Here is a 17,163-nt window from a genome sequence, read left to right as displayed (position 1 = left end):
AGCTAATAGAAATTTAATTTCAAAATCTAGCAAGATAGTGCAATTTTGCTTAAAATATGAATTAAAGAATGTATAAACAAATTGAATTTGGCAGAGTATTATAAGAATAACTTACCATGACTAATAGAGATTCAAGAAAGATTCAGTGCTTGGACTTTTACCAACATAATTAGTTATACAACAAATGTAATTCCTGTAATCAGTATATGCCAAAAAAGCATATTCTAAAATTCTATCACTACTAAGATTTTTATCACAAAATCTAATTAGATATGATAAATATATATACCAAACTAATAATAAACATCATACTATATGGTGGAACACTGAACATTTTATAATGTTCAGATATGTTGCATGGATTCCCAGTATTGTTAGAATTACTTAGTATTTTTGGAAGTTTTAGCTAATGTAATAAAGCAAGAAAATAAAATAATTATTAAATGAATTATTGAAACTGAAGACATAAAATTATCTTTTTTTGGTGGAAGATATAGAAGCATGCTTGTTTAACCTAAAGGAGAAGTGTTAATAAGATAATAATGATATAATATGAGTAATTAGAATTAATAAGACAATATGGACATTCTTAGTTCTCACTTACAGAAATAATTAATTGAAAGAGGATTGGTCACAAAAAATACATCCATGACAATATGATAGGAAATGACATTTCAAGGACTATTTTATAAGAAATCATGGGATTTAAGTGCTGAAAATTTAAAAATCTTATTACAGGTCACAAACAAGACACAAGTTAGAAAGCATAATATTTAATTAAATACAATAGTAATAATGATATTAATAATATTCATAGCCAAATGTACTGATTTATTATACAATATTGTACAACATTAAACTTTTTCCTGTCACTAGATTTAATTCTAATTTGAATTCCAGTTCATTTGGGGGGATGTGACAGAAAGAGGTTGAGGCTCATACAGAAGAATAAATATTGAAACTGGTTAATAACATTTTGAGATGAGAAAAGTATAAAAATAAACTTATGAACATTTGATGAATAATTGAATAAGTATAGAGTAGAAAGAGGATTTGTTAGGATTTGATGCCGAGTGAGCCCAGAAGATCTGCTTGCCTCACATACAAGAAATAATTATCTGACCCAGTCCTCCAGGCTTTAAGACAAACAACCCAACAGGAAAATAGGGAATGGGTATTAGCACGTAATGCAAAGGAGGAAATGATGACAGTTGATAAACTGGGTGGATTGTGCTGAACTTATCTCAGAGTGAAAAAAAGACACAAAATGCTTTTATTATCCTTTTTGGTAAATGAAAACAGAAGGAAAAGTAACATAAAAGGACCCGAGCAAATGGATATTCTCGTATATTGCTGATGAGAGTATAGGTCACAACCACAGTTTTGGAAAAAAAAATGAAAATACATGTTATATCTAAAAGCATATGTGCCCATTCATTGGTCAGCATGAGTGAAGTTAGAGTAAGGAAGTGTATCTATCATGCCACTGAATTAAAATTTATAGTTTTGAAAAGATCCTCAAGTTATTTGCGTGTACATTAAAATTTGAAAACCATTGGTATAACAATAATCATCACCTTTTAAATATTGGTCTGGGGGTGTAGTTCAATGACATTGCTCCTGCCTCACAAGCTCAATGTGCTGAGTTCAATCCTCGATACCAAAAAATAATAATAATAATTAATATTACATCACACTGAACTGAAAAAAAATGACTTGATTGTGACACCTGCTAAAAACTGTAGGACCATAGTTCTATTGCACAGCAGGTTGTCTTCAGTTAAGGATAGATTGTATATGCCAAAATAGAAGATTTTGAATGTTTTCAGTATGACGAAATGAAAATATCTGAGGTGACTGACATACTGTTCACTCTGATCTGATTCTTACACAATGGATATGTATTAGAATATCACAGTTTATCCCAAAAGTGTGTAGTTATTTTTTGTTAGTGAAAAATAAGACAAAATATTTTAAAAATGCATGCACCTTTAGATAGCTGTCCCTTGTTGGGTAATCAATTATTCTAGAAGAAAGGCATCAATATGCAAGTATTTTCTTATGATAAAATTTGTATTAGCATTATTTTCACTTGCAAGGGAAGAAAAAAAGGAAAGATAAAAAAAACCGAACATTCAATAATAGCAAATAATTTAGTAAATGATGGTACATGCACAACATGGAAGATATTGTAGCATAAAAAAGTCTGTGATGTATTTCTGTCTTTTGATCTAAATAGGGTCTCTGGCACTGTGAACTAACAAGAGCTAATTGTAGCGTAACATAATTAATAGGATCCCAGTTCGGGATGAGAGTCAGTCTTTACATACGTGTGTAAAAGAAAAGCGAATAAATTCAGAAAAGGCTGTTTGGTCCGGATAATCCCAAAGGAGTGGATGATGCGGGGTTTGGGGGCAGGGCGGATGAGATGGTTAACATTTCTTTAAAACAATGGCAATCATTGCAACAAATCTCAGTGCAAACATAAAAAATGATTAGCTGTTTGGTAGGCACAGGAGGAAAAGAGGGAAAAGAAGAAGGGGAAATGGGAACGTCCTCCATCTAGGGGGACTGACACTGGAAACTCCTGGAGGCAAAAATTAGAGAAAGTTTAGAGTGAGCAGACTATTGAACAGGATCACACTTTGAGTAGTTTGTAAACCAGCTCTTTGAATTTGGTTCGGTTCTGAAACCAATGAATGCTAAACGGTTGGCTGCTTTTAAAGGAGATACAGGCCAGATCGGATCTGAATTCTGGAAATGACCCTAGGAGTGGAGCGGAGTGGGAAATTGAGGATGGCGGAGAATGCCGAAGTGACCAGCAGCTGCGGGGCTGGGAGGAGCCGGCCCGGCTGTGCACTTCTGCGGGGCGTGCTCGGCTTCCCGGCCGACAGAAGTGCTGACAGCCTTCCAAGGTCCAGTTCTGACGCGCTAATTGAAAGCTCAGTTGCATCGCCCTCCAGGCTCGCTTCCAAGCCTCGGAGGGAGTACCACCAGAGGCGGGCCCGGGAGGAGTTCGCGGGCTTCAGGCTGGAGGCTGCCCGCCGCGGCAGGACTCACCCCGGCCTAGCTACAGCAGCCCCGCAGGCCTCGGCCTTAGCTTCCAGAGGGGCCACAGGGATGCGAGCGGAGCACTTTCCCGGACTCAGAAGCAACCCTGCATTATCAGTGTCTGCCTAGCAACTGAAAGGTGACACGCGGGGCCTTCGTTTCAACCCATTTCCTCTTGATGAGGAGAAGGGATTCTCCTGCGAGTTATTACCTGAAATAATACCATATGGTAAAATGTAAACAACATCTGCATATTCATGTAATAATTTCATCTGTTTAATTAGTTCCAGCAAAGCAGTTTACCCTCTGAGGCCCTTGCTGTCAGCTCGGCGCTCATACATCCAGGGCTGGCTGTCGGGGTTGACAGGCTTCTATTGTTCATTCTCTGCTTGCACCTCAGCAGTTACTGTAAGTGAATCTTCTCAGGGGTGGGGCGTCAGTCCCCACCGATCCGCAGATCCAGGGGCAGGAGGGGGAGAGCTGTCAGCTTGGCGTACGGGTACTAAAGACAGACTTGACAGATCAGGTGATGCCGAGGGGGGAAAACAGAGAGAGAGAGAGAGAGAGAGAGACGAGATTATTTATTTCTTGTACTTTTCCAATTTGGATGTGAGCTTAGATGAGCTTCCTGGTAAAGAGGTTTTAATTCTTTGCACCACAGCTCCAGTGGAAAATGTCTAAGTCAGATCAACAGCAAAGCAGAAATGGGGTCCTCCTGACACCTCCCCCCAATCTCAAGCCATGGACAGCACATTTGTTTAGCTAAATATGAAGCCGTGGAGAACAACCCAGATAGGCCGCCCAGAACGGCATAGGCATCCACTGATAAAGGACGGAACATTTGAAACGAAGAAACGCTCGTGTGTGCACACACACACGCACACAGGTGGACAGGCACGCATGCACGCATGCACACTAACACACACACTGCACGGAAGTGTCAGGCTATGCTTTTAAGCGGAAGGCGTTTGTTTCTTCCCCCATAACAAGACTGGAAGTGATCTTGAAGGTCTCCTGAGCCACGCTTCTTTGCTGGAGATCTTATTAAAATGCAGAATCTGATCCAGCTGGGTTGGGAGAGAAGTTCCAGCTCTGGTGTCTCTAACCAGCTCCCGGGAGATTGATTGCTGCTGAGCCTTCAGCCTCTGGAGCAAGGCCTTGCCTTAGGAAGGAGTAGGCATCTCGCTCATTTTCTAGAGGAGAGCAAAGATGGTTGAAATGACGTGCCCAAGGTTAGCCAGTTTATTAAAGTTGAAATCAAGGCCAGAAGTCTCGTTGTATTGAGGTGCAGGACTCTTCACAGGAAGCCACTTTTGGTTTTGTTTGTTTTTATTTTTACCTGTTACACTTGGGTAAAAAGCATTAGACTGATTTTCCTGAATGAATGTCAGTTGTGATCTACCTTAGTCTCTCAGTGACCAGTAATTTCTTTTTATCCTGTAAGGCCAAGTTGAAGTTAAAAAAAAAAAAAAAAGGAAAAGAAAAGAAGTTACAAACTTGATCTTGGTATCTGTTTCATCTCCAAAGATGACTCCTATGGCTTACTTCAGGAGGTGCAGGTTTTAAGGCAAAGAATCTGAAACTCAACTAGAAGTATGTGATTTTTAAATCAGAATTTGGAAGAACTGTAGAGACTTGTTTCTTTCTTTGATATTTCAATCAATTCATTGTCCAAATTTAATTTAGTCATCTTTTCTAATAGGAAATGAACTGAGTTTCATGACAGTAAACTGAAAGGTGTGTATTTCTTTCTTTCTTTCTTTCTTTCTTTCTTTCTTTCTTTCTTTCTTTCTTTCTTTTTTTTTTTTTGGTTTGTTTTTGGTACTGAGTATTGAACTCGGGACTTTGCACTTGTGAGGTCAGCAGTGGAACCACAGAGCTAAATCACCGGCCATGTTTATTTCCTTTCTTAAACTGACCTGAATGACTCAAATATTTAGGTGTGATTCTGCTCTTGAAAAATATCGGAACAAAAATTAAATGAAAACGTAGTATTTTTCCCTAGGGAAAAGCTGAAGTCTGGAAAGATAAAACCATAGGGATAAAATAGAGTGTTCCATAGCCACCGTCAAAATGACTTCACTTTGAAGAATACTTCTAACTTCACTGCGGACATTTCATCAAAGGAGCTAACACTTGTGACTTAGTTGTCCCATTGCTTTCCATTTTCAGTAATTTTTTTCTCTCTTCTAGGAAAAAATTATACAACTAATGCAAACTTTTTCCCCCCTTTCAAAGTACAATAAAATCATTCTTGAAAAGTTTCTCCTTCCATTAAGTGGCTTATACGTGGAGAATTTTATGCAGTCCTAAAGTGATGCCTGAATTAGCACTCTGAAAAGTCAATTATACTTTTAAAGCTACTGTCTATAATTGTTATGGTTTCTGTCTGCATGTATCCAAATTGTTTCTAATGGGCATTTTGGGGCATGGAGGTTAATGGCATCTTGGTGAGGCAAAAATGCCGCCAAAGCAGGGTTAATTTATCAAAATAACTTTGCATTGTGTTGTTTCTAAGCAATTGTAGAGTTTTCCTAGTCTACTTAACTCATATCTGGTCTTTTACAGTGCTTTAAAATAGGGCCATAGAGTTGTTTTTTTTAATTAATACAGTTGTTTTAGATCATTTGACTTTGAATTTACTCGTTAGTTTCACTTCTACTTTTAAAAATGAAAATAGCCCCTATCAAACATAACCCTAGATCTAATTAAGTTATTTTTGGTGTCTTGTTCTGTCAGGCCCTGCTCTCCCCTCATCCCTAATCTTGACAAGGGAAACATGCATCTCCCCATTTGCTGGTCTCTGACTAATCCAATGGTGTTAACCATGGCATTGGTCATGATCAATAACTAATTATTAAACCAGCATTTCTTTCCAGGGCTCCTTGTTAAAAAATTGCTTTTGGCTGAGAGAGAAGGAGAAAGGTCGTCACTTTGACATGGTCTTGAGTCTTTCAAAATCTAGAGGGTCGTCCAATCGAATTACTGTCCTAAACTAATTGATATAAATTTGAGCAGAAGAATGCTTGTTATTGCAGAATCTCACAATGATATACTTGGCAAGAAAATGTTAGAGAAGGGGGAAAAAATCCCTGTACCAATTGCAAAGCATTCACACCACCATAGCATTAAAAATTTAAAAAATTAAAGTTGGAGAAGGTGAGTCTAGAGGGTGGGGTGAATGACACATTCAGACTTAGTGCACACGAAGAATATGAATGCTGAGGTAGTTAGTCTCCATTTCTATAGACATGAAAAAAAGCAGAGTCCTTTATATATTATTTAATGTGGTTACTTATTATAACTTGCAAAGCCTTTGAATGACAGCTGTCAGGTCATTATTACCAAAGGAGCTTGGTTGGAGCCAGTGAGATAGGATGTTTTCTGAGTGACTCAAAGTTGAAGACAAGAGTTGTTCATACATCAGCACAAAACAGTGCATGCATCACAAAATAAAGTATTTTTCTCTGCTACAGCTCCTCCTACAACAGCCGAGTGATGAATGACAAGAGAGTAAATTAATGTAGCTTTCCCCATGACATCTTTTTCATTTGCTTATTGATATAAGATTAAACTAAGCCATCCAACATTTAGGTTTGTTTTGATGGAAAGTTTGATTGCAGAGGAACAGCTTTAATCAGGTGATGGAGCGAAAAGTGCACTACTGTTCTCCTAATTTGTGAGGGAAACGTCTGTCTTCCTCGTGTTTCTAATCACACTTCAGAGATGGGCATACTGAAGGGGAATTACACTCTTCCTTGATGACTTTGGACTGCTCTTTCTGGTCGGGCCTGCCTCTCTCCCAGATTCAGCAACTCTCCATCCCTTTATCCTACTGTATGCTGAAGTTTCTAAACGTTTCTCTTTCTCTCAAATGCTCTCTGCATGTTCTAACAGAATCTCCTGAAAACTCACCATGTGTTCATATATTGGATTTCTTGCTTTCTGTCTCTTTTTTGTCATACTGAGGATCCTACTTGGGCCATGTGCAGGTGTGGCAGGTACTCTGCACCGAGCTACATCCCCAGCCTCCTTTGCTTAGACCCCTTAAACTCACTGAAATATTTCCTTCTTTGAAAGGCCTGACTTCATTTTCAATTTTTATTAGTATATGTTTGTGGTACATAGTAAATACATTTGTTGTGGGAAATTGATACATATACATAACACATCTTAATCCTTTTTGCTTTCCTTTTCCTCCTCCTTCTCCTCCTCCTGCTCTTCCTCCTATCTCTTTCCATCCCCTGGCTCCCTTCCCATTGTTAAGTCTGATTTTAAAAACAAATCTTCAAGCCTTTACGAGTAAATGTAATCTCTGACACTCAAGCATATATTGCACATTCTTAGTTGATTGCCTTGATGTGTGGTTCTCTGATATATGATATAATGCTTTGAGTTTTGAAATGCTGAATTAAATTAGCTTTATTTTAAATATTACAATCTCTCTTAGATATCTTCTCTGTGACATTTATTTAGCTAACATAGGTAGGTGGTCACCATAGAAACCTGAGGACATTGAGTTACAATGACTGGGTTAACACTGAGTCAGGCAAGCAGAGATGGGGTACACATTTTATTTTAATTTTATAGATGAGGAGACTGAGACCTGGAGTTCCTAAGTAACTGCCTGTGAGTCCCAGAACTTACAGATCGCAAGGTATGAATCTGTATCCTAATCTGGGTTAAGTTGAAAGTCTGCTGTCTCCACCAAACACCCATCGGATCAGTACGTCCTGTTGGGGTTTCGGTTACTGGGAGAGGATGGTGCCAATGGTCAAATATGAACTTGGGCTGGACCTCTAGGATGGGCTAGTGGTAGCTATGCCTATCCAGGCTTACAATGTCCTTTGAAAATGGAAAAATAGGTCAGGCACCTGAGAGAGTGCATTTGTGGGACCATTGTCAAAGAGAAGAATTGAGGGCTGGGATACAAACTGAGACTTAGTAGGGTCATTCAAGTAGTCTTTGAATCCCCAAGACCCCCAGTGAGGACTTTTGACTAAAAGGATCTGTCGCATGCCACCTGAAATATTCTAGAAAGTCAACAAACTAATACCTAGGAAGGCTACATGGCACTGAAGTAACTGACCCAGCAATGGGGATTTACTGTCTTTCAAGATCAGTTCTGAGTAAATGTATGCCCCCCACAAAGTGAACCCAGGGCCTATGCACTGAAGCCTTTTTTTATTTATTTATTTAGAAACAGGGCCTAAGCTAAGATGCCAAATTGTCCAGGCTGGGCTGGACTTGCAGTCCTCCTACCTCAACCTCTCAGAGAGTTGGGATTACAGATGTGTGTCACTATGTCCAACTCAGAATAAGTTTTTTTTTTGGTGGAGGGACAGGCTCTCACTATGTAGTTGAGACTGACCTGGAACTCAAACTCATAGAAATCCTCTTGCCTCAGCCTCCCAATTGCTGGGATTACAGGAGTGTACCACCACTCCCAGCCCTCAGAGTAAGGGTATTGATGCTGAAGAAAGTACAGGTATTTGAAGCAATGGCTGGCATGTGGGAAAGGGAGCTGGCATGTCTAGGTGGTGAGAAGGCCCTGCCAGTCATAAGACAGGCACAGTTGGAGGGTGCAGGGACCTGAGGAGTGGTCATGCCTCTGAGAGGAGTGGGCCTGTGTCACATCTTAGCCTCCTCGGATTCTATGTCCATGCTGTGCTGTGGCTCTGGCCTGGAACTGGAACCGAGGGTGAAAGGAGAGGAGCGGAGCTGTGAGTCTTCCAACTGATGGCGAGCCCCATCTAGGTGCGAGCTCCTTCCACAAACAGGCCCGAGTTCGAATCAAAGTGAGACTCTGCTAGTTGTTTACCAGAAACACAGGAAAACTGAAAAAGCTGGAGGGTATGAAAAATACACCTGGCAAATACAAAGGTAAGAACAGCAAAGCTTATACTTTTAATATTGAAGTACAACCCTTGAGAGGAGTCTGGGGAAAAGAAGACAGGAGATGACAGTGACAGAAAATGCCACAATAAACTTAAAATAATTCAAAACTTCATAGCTAAATAACAATTTATTAAAGAAAAATAAGGAAAGAAAATTTTTTAAAAAGCATGTGTAAAATCCAGGGAGAAAAAGAATTATGTTGGGAGACTTTAACTCATCAAGAAGAAAAAATGAACAGTTTTAGATGAGAACTATGTGAATAAATCTGTGTAAAAGCAACCTTTGAAATCTAAAACTCCAGTATTCCCAAGTGAATTTGTGAAGCACTTGAGTTTTAATCAAAGAATTTGGCCATGTCTCTCCCTGAAATGAATAGTAATTGGTTATCTGTGTCTCCTCATCTCAAAAACTTTTTTATTTCTGCTTTCTTGTGGTATCTAGCTTTGAGCAGGTAGAGAAAAGAATCATGAAGTGTTTTACAAATAAGGGAGAATTAAGTGCTATAAACTCATCACCAGGAATGTGACGTGTCTTCCTAAAGTAGAGTCACACATTCCCCCTTGATTTACTGGTTCCTTCAGGCCAAAGTTCGTGGCTCATCTCTCTCCCACTTGCTTCTTTTCAGCCAAGTTCTTGTTCATTTTTAGAGCAGTGGGACTCTCTTTGTTCGTTCTTGTTCCTTTGCTCTCAAAGCTATTTGTCTCACATTTTTCCAGGAGTCAGGGTAAATATAGTACCTCCTTTCCAGAAAAGCTTTCCCTTTGTTTGGAAAAGTTCATGGGATTTCTTTTTGTTTTAATCACATATAGTAAGGCATGCAGACATAGAAACGACTGTCACAGAGAGGGTATTTTCTAAGCATTAAGATCTCTAGAATTAAGGAGCCTGACAGGCCGCCCCAAAAGACAAGCCAGGGTTGGCTAGGAAGCCAAGGGAACAAAGAGAAGGCAGAGGAAAGATCTCACACTGTGGTTGTCAAGGAAAGGGGAGGAGAGACAAGCGAGCTTGGGTTTGGCTGGTGTGATTCTAGTGGGTTCTGTTACTTGTCATTCAGTTGCTGGTCTGAGGGCTTTCAGGGCAGATGGCAAGAGGTCTGCAAGGTAAACAAAGGTGGTAGTTGAACGGGACGGACTTTGGACTGGATGGTTCCATGTGAAAGTCACATTGAGAGCTGGGCTCTTTACTATGTCTAGGAATTGAATAGCCCCAGGAGTACTCTCTCCAGGATCAGTAAGAGCTCAGATATCAGAAAACACAGAAAATAAAATGTCACGGTTGATACACTTGGGACAGTCTGTCTCATTTTTATTTTATTGTTTCTCCTTCGTGCTTGTCATATACTGTATCTCCAAGGCACTTCTGTGTGCTTCTTCAAAACCTTAGTGGTTTAAAAATTTTAAAATAGTTTTTTCTTTTTAATTCATGGCTGCATATTAGGATCACCCAGGGAATTTAAAGAGATGCCACTGCTGGAGACATGTGCAAAGAAATGCCTCGTTTATTTCCTGGAATGGGGAGTGGGTGCTGTTTTGAAATTAGGAAACTCTAATGTTCCATCGGAGTTGAGAATCACTGCCCAAATGGGAGATTCTATTAATCAGGAAAAGCCACTTATGGCAATATCAAAGTGTGGATATTAACTCAGAGGCAGGCAAAAAGATAGTGACCATTTACAGAAATGATATGCATGCGGTTAAGAGCATTTATTTACTTAGTATTTTAAAGTTAAACTTCCAATGGCATTAGAATGTCATCTACTTTGTATCTAATGCAATGCCTTTGTATATTATATGCATTCACAGGAGTTAATTATCTTAATTGAAGAATTTTATGCATTGCAAGCACTTATTACCGTAGTGTTTTAAAAGTTTAAAATGTCTGCATCGTATAAGGAAACCTAAAAAAATAAAATAAGAAGACCAGACTCGAGATGCTAATGAAATGGTGAAGTACGGTTCAAATTGACTCAGAGGTGGAAATGAAATTCATACATGAAAATGGACGGAGAAAACTGAAAAAAAAAAAAGAGAGAAAGAAAAACATTTGGAAATGAGAAGGGGAGGAAAACACTGTTGGAATAATGAAGAGAAAGTACTGAATTCGAATAATGAGCTCAGTGAAATGGAGGTGGACAACTAGGCATAGGGGATATGAATTACAGCTGAGAGCATCACAAGATATTGGGGGCAAGTGTTAAACCCTTCAAATAACACACCAACTGCTATTCTGATGGAGAGGTTTCACTCAACCTGCGTTTGGAGCCCCCTCTTTCATTATGAGAGCTGCATGCAGCTGAATGCAAGCCAAGAAATAAGAAACACACAGGGAAACACGGGACATCCTATTAATGGTGATCACTTCAGTGGGGCTGAGTTTAAGGCCCCTGCTAGATCCTCAGCACACGACCACTGTTCTTATACAATGCTCACTATTTAAAACGGGTTTGGTAATCGTGTTTCTCAGGAAATGTCAAAGTGGGTAAATGGTGCTAGTTACTATTTTATAAGTAATGATTGGTACCGGAAGATCTGTTGGAACACTGCACGTTACACTATCTGGAATGAGGGGGTAATGTATCTGTTTGCTTACTTGTTGATTCAATTCCCCCAGGGGGCTGTAAGTTTCTTCAAAGCACAGACTCTGTCAGTCTTGTTCACCGTTCCATGCTTAGTTCCTGGTGTAAAATCGGGCACAGGGTTGTTGCTCAGTGGATATGGTCTATGATACGATGTACAGTAATCCCCACAACAAAAGATACAAGGACGAAAATAGTAAAGCCCAAGGACAGAAAGAATAACAGAAGCATGGAGTTGTGAAGGAAAGCAGGATAATTCCAACTGGAGATTATGAGAAAGGCTCTCTTGGTTCGAGTTAGTAGCTGCAATGGGCCTGGGAGGCTTCAAAAAACAGTGATTCAAGAGTGAGCAGCACAGAGCTTCCCAACTTGACTTCAGTCACTGCCGCGATGTCTCCTTGAACACATCCACAGTCCAGAGCCAGGGTTCCTGTCTCCTCGACCTTTGCCTGAATCATCTCCTCTCTGTGTGCTCTGAATCCAGGGTGCCTAGAGGAGACCATGATTGCTTCCCACTCAGAAGATGGATGTATATTTTACCTGTGCTCTTCTTTGCCAATTCCAGTGCAAGATTCCTGCTTTTCTTAATTTCAGATTAATTTTACCGGCACACTTCTGACAGACATAATGATTACACTCGTCATAGGGAATTTGTACCTGTACATATTATATCTAATTTTTCCCATTCCCCTCCCTTCCCTTCAATCCTTCTTCCCCCCTCCCTTTACAAAACTTTGTTTCTACTGTTTTTCTTCCATACTTTAAAAAATTTTTATCCCTATTCCTTCCCTCCTTCTTCCCCTTCCCATTTGAACATTTTTTTCTTCCTACTCTCCAATTTCTAATATAGAGAAAGCATTCCAGACTCCAACAGTCACCTGAGTTCATCAAATGGGTAAATCGCACTTTTCTGTACTTTATACCCTATGTCCCCTCCTGCCTTGGACACAAGACCCTTCAGTCTTCTTTCAGGAACGAGAAAGGGACTTTGTCTCCATGCGTATACACAGTGTGATCAAAAATACAGTGAATGTTTAAATTTTCAAAAATGTATTGCAATAAAAGACACAGCACCATTAATCCTCCTCAAAACACTTCCCTCTATTTCAGACACACTTACATATTGTCCTTGCTACTTTTGGAAGCAGTTCCAGAAGTCCTCTTTTGTGAGTGTTTGAGTTGTACCATTGTAGATGCCTAAGTGTCCTGAATAGATTCAAAACACTTACATTTCACAATCATTTTGACTTTGGGGAAGAGGTAGAAGTCATACAGTGCCAGATGTGGTGAATAAGGTGGATGAGGACACACAGGAATGTTTCTGTTCCACAGAAATTCCTATAAGTATTTTGAATTGTTTCAGGACATCAAGAGAGCCACATAAAGATGACTTCCAGAACTGCTTCAAGAAAGTTGCAAGAAAGTTGGAAGAAGTGTGTTTGAAACAAATGGGGAGTATTTTGAAGGAGGTTAATGGCAATGTCTTTTAGTGTATTACATTTTAATTAGAACATTGTACTTTTTGACTGCACCTCATAAATAGTCTGTATTTGCCTATTCAGGGACGTGTTCAAATTTTACCTACTGCGCAATAGGTGAAAAGTAGGAAAGCCCTACTACCTAGGGAGCAATGAGGAAATGGCAAGTTCTGTTGTAATCTCAGCTATTGCCGAAGGTTTGAAAAACATATTCTTGCCATAGTTATGAACTTGTCCAAGGATGAGGTATTATTTCCATAGTTGTATGAGTGTTTCTTCCCACCTCATAAATTCTAGCTCTTGTTTACTGTCGAAATCAAAATGAAGGAAAGCAAGAAGCTCTAAGTCAGAATGACAAAGAGAAAGCAGTTGGAGCATGTTCAGTCTGTCCCGTGAAACACTATTTACCACTGAGTTTTGACTGGCAGGCTAACTATGAAGGCATCAAAATATATAGTTAATTACGAAATAGCAGAGAAAGCCTCTGTTCACCCCTTATGCTCTTCACGCTGTATCTACAATACAGTAAAGAGAGGCAAGTTAAGGAGAAAAGTTCTTTTTTGAGATTTTAATCTATACGAGGTCTTCGGAGCATCATTTGAAATTAAGAGGGCTCTCCCTTGGCCAATGCTGGGTTACGATTGTTTGCCAGTGAACTGAAGCTGAAAATGCAAAGTCCCCTCCTCACATGACACAGAGTCAGTTTCTTGGCATTTCCACTTAAAAGGGGACCTTGTTTGGGGTCTCTGCTTCTTGAACTAGATCTGAAAGACAATTCTTAGCTTCTGTTTGCCCTTTCTCAATCAATCAAAAAGAGTCACGGAGATAATTATTGGGTTAGATAATTATTTTACAAAATAGAGGGTGCTCCCCTTACCTGTGTACATCTCAGCGCCATCCATTACGTCCCTGAATACTAACCACAGTGTTAAGCCTGGTCTCCTGCTTTAAGGCAGAGGGCAAACCGAGAAGAACTCAAGATTTGTAAGCATTTGCAAAGTTAAATCCTCCAGAGGAGTAGTAAGTAATAAATGCAATCCCTGATTGGAGATATTTCAGTCAAAGCTGGATGAGAAACCGTGAAGGGGCTGTGTACTCTTTAAACTTTTCAATCCTTCTCTTCAAGGTATGAGTTGAGAAAGAAAAGCTTTTCAGAATTTGGAAGCTTCACAGGATTTCTGACCATCTATATATATTTCATTCTCACCCTACCAAAAGTCAACATGTTGAGCCACAGATTTTTTTCCTCGCTTTTGTATTTTCTGTTTTTAACAAAAAGGGTGCTGTCCTGAAGAAGTCTCTTCCTTTGCTCATTCAGTTTAAATGGCTTTTGTAGCTATCAACTCATAGGCTCCCAAGAGTTAAGATCTGTTTACCATTGGTGACTCAGTTTTGCAGTCTCATCTTGAATGGGGACACGACTCAGTCCAATAGCCTGTTGATGAGATGAACCTTGGCTTGACCTGGTAATAGGTAAAGTTCCCTTTGTTTTAAGAAATGTGGAGGGGAAGGTAGGTGTTGCTACAACTTGGTGCAAGATCTTATTTTGTCTTCAGTGAGGCTGTCTGAAGCCTAGTGCATATTACGTGTGAGCTTCAGTGTCTAAGGTTTAAAATTCAGCACCACCAAAACATAGGCAGTTTCAAACGGAAGGGGATCTGGATTTAATATCTGCTTCAAAAGTTGTCATGTCTATCTCAAACGAGTCCTCTCATTTCATGACAACAAACTTATTATATAGGTACCCTTAGGTAGACAGCACAGGACAACAGAAGGCTTCTGTTGGGAAAGCTACCCAGGCTGGATGGAGTTTCATTGGCCTGTGCCCCAGTTGCTCCACAACTGAACAACCCCATCAGCAGCTCACTTGGGTTATGTAGCCTTGGGCCTCAGGAAACACTGGGCTAAAGCACTGAAGGCTAATCCGGTTCTACCTGGAACAAGAATAGAGCCTGAGCTGTTCGGGCCAGTACCTCAGAATCTGCATTCACAGGGCATCCACTGTTCCTCTTTGACACTTCTGTCGAGAAAGGTGGGGAGAGCTGGAGAATGGGCCCAGTCCAAGGTCACCTGCAGAACTGGACTGAAGGCCTGGTATGAGTCTATAACTCTTTGGCCTTAAATTTCAAATCTTGGGTCTTTCTGCACACAAAAAGCCCAATGAGCATCATGACCCTTCTCTCATTTGCACATTAATTGAGGGACCATTTTGTTAATCATCCCATTTCAAAGTTATGGTATTTGTTCCTTGTGGTCTCCTTATGCATCCTTTGCAAGATTCCCTAATGTTGTTAAGGGTTGCAATGAATTCACTTGACAAAACTAATTTCTCAAGCTCCATTGTATCTGAGAAAGGTTATGTACGCTTTTAATTAAAAAATATGAAGTGCCGGAGATTTAGCTCAGTGGTTCCACTGCCTGCCTTGCAAGATCAAGGACCCACGTTTGATCCCTAGTACCAAAAAATCAAACAAACAACAACAACAAAAAAAACCCAAAAAACTAAAACCTGTGTATGGTGTACCTAAGAAAGTTATTTCCAGATATAAAGCTCCAGATGGAATAGGACTTCGGTACCTTCCTCTTTCTTTGTGCCTTCACGGAGGGTGTACATCAACTCTCGTGGCAGATCAGATATTTTGCTGATGGAAGAATGAAAGAGACACACTCAGCACTGCTTACTAGACTAGTAAAAGATGCCTGCGTCTGCTGGTGTTATAAAGGCACTATGCCATCCTTAGAACTGCCTAATTTTGGACATGTTAAAGAAAAAATAAGTATGTTTATTTTTGTTTTTTGTTTTTGCTGAGTTTCTGCTGTACGCAGCCACATGTAATTCTGAGTGAACCCTCTCATAAATCATTGCTGTGTAGCAGAGAAAGCTGCTAAGGCTGGAACAGTAGGGGTCTCGTGTCCCATTGAAGTCAGATAACACCCTCAGGCACACTCAGACATAAATTCCTTAAATAACAAATCACTTGAGTTGTTTTTTCAGGAAAAGCCTTCAGAATTCACTCAAGGTGCAACTAACTGGCTTTTCAGGAATAGACATGCATGGGAGCTGCCTCCTCCAGTCAAAGATCTTTGGAAATCACAAGCTCTGAAGTCCCTCACTCAGAACTTAGCTCCTGAAGAACACGAGCACGTATCCCGTGAAGAGCTACCATAGTCACTGTGACCGTGTGGACTTGCACAAGGGAACCCCCAAACTTTCCCTTCTCTTTATCCAGTCAGCACTCGTCTTTTTCCTATAACTTCCTCATCTACCAGTCAACCAAGGGGGCAGAGTTGAGCTGTCCTTTTCCCAGCTCTCGGCCTCCTTGTTGATCAAACTCACCAGACATCTCTTTCTTTTTTGCTAAAACTGTACCACAGCATTGGCTTCCCTACGCATTAGGCAGGAGGTCCTTGCTGGGTAGCACTGTGCGACGACATTGTGAAATCAGTGTCCCAGGTGTCTACTGCTATGTAACAAATCCCCTTAAACCTCATAGTGTGAGAAAATAGTCTTTTGTTGAGCTCACACATGCTGGTTTCCAAGGATTCAGAAATGGCACAGGGCATTGGGGGGAAGACCTGGTTCGGACTGGGGGACTCAAAGGGTGGAGGTTTCTTGAGATTATGAGCTACAATCATGAAACATCTGATCGCTTACAAGCTGGCAGCTGATGCTGGCTGCCAGCTTGAGCCTCAGCTGAGAAGTCAACCAGACACTTCCCCATGGACTCTTCACACAATTTCTCCTCTTCTTTGTATATGGCAAAGGGCAGGCGTCCCACATTATTTCATCTTTAGCGACCTCAATCTGGATGTCCCTGAGCATCCCTTGTATCACAGACTCCAGCCTTCCTAGTCTTGGATGGGGGTGTACAGATCCCCTCTTCCCAGTGGAACTGCATCCGTGTGCTAGCAGAACATGGTGTTATGGGACACCTCGCAGTGCCTACCTTAGGAAATATAGTCAGCTCATTCTCTTGATAGGATTTGCCACCCTCACCCCAAGAATAATAAATTCTCCTTAGGTAGCTTCGAACAAGAACAGAAAAAGAGGGCATTAAATATAGCAAACACATCCTTTATCTTTTGAGTTTGTCTCATTTTTATATGTTTGTAAGTGATTTAGGATCCTAATGAGTAACGGCTTCCATTTATCGGGATCTT

General features: G+C 40.3%; 1 long non-coding RNA gene across 1 annotated transcript; it reads right to left on the bottom strand.

Moving 5' to 3' along the window:
- Positions 1-3,423: 3,423 nt before the first annotated feature.
- On the bottom strand, positions 3,424-16,411 carry LOC104850773. The gene is made up of 3 exons (XR_777063.1): positions 16,340-16,411; positions 15,527-15,644; positions 3,424-3,564 (listed from the first exon to the last, which is right to left on the bottom strand). It is a non-coding gene; the product is annotated as an uncharacterized LOC104850773 (long non-coding RNA).
- Positions 16,412-17,163: the final 752 nt, after the last annotated feature.

Source organism: Fukomys damarensis, unplaced genomic scaffold (assembly GCF_012274545.1).
Source record: "Fukomys damarensis isolate Sample0158 unplaced genomic scaffold, DMR_v1.0_HiC HiC_scaffold_7, whole genome shotgun sequence".
In the NCBI taxonomy this organism is placed as follows: domain Eukaryota; kingdom Metazoa; phylum Chordata; class Mammalia; order Rodentia; family Bathyergidae; genus Fukomys; species Fukomys damarensis.
This window is presented reverse-complemented; position numbering and strand designations above follow the sequence as displayed.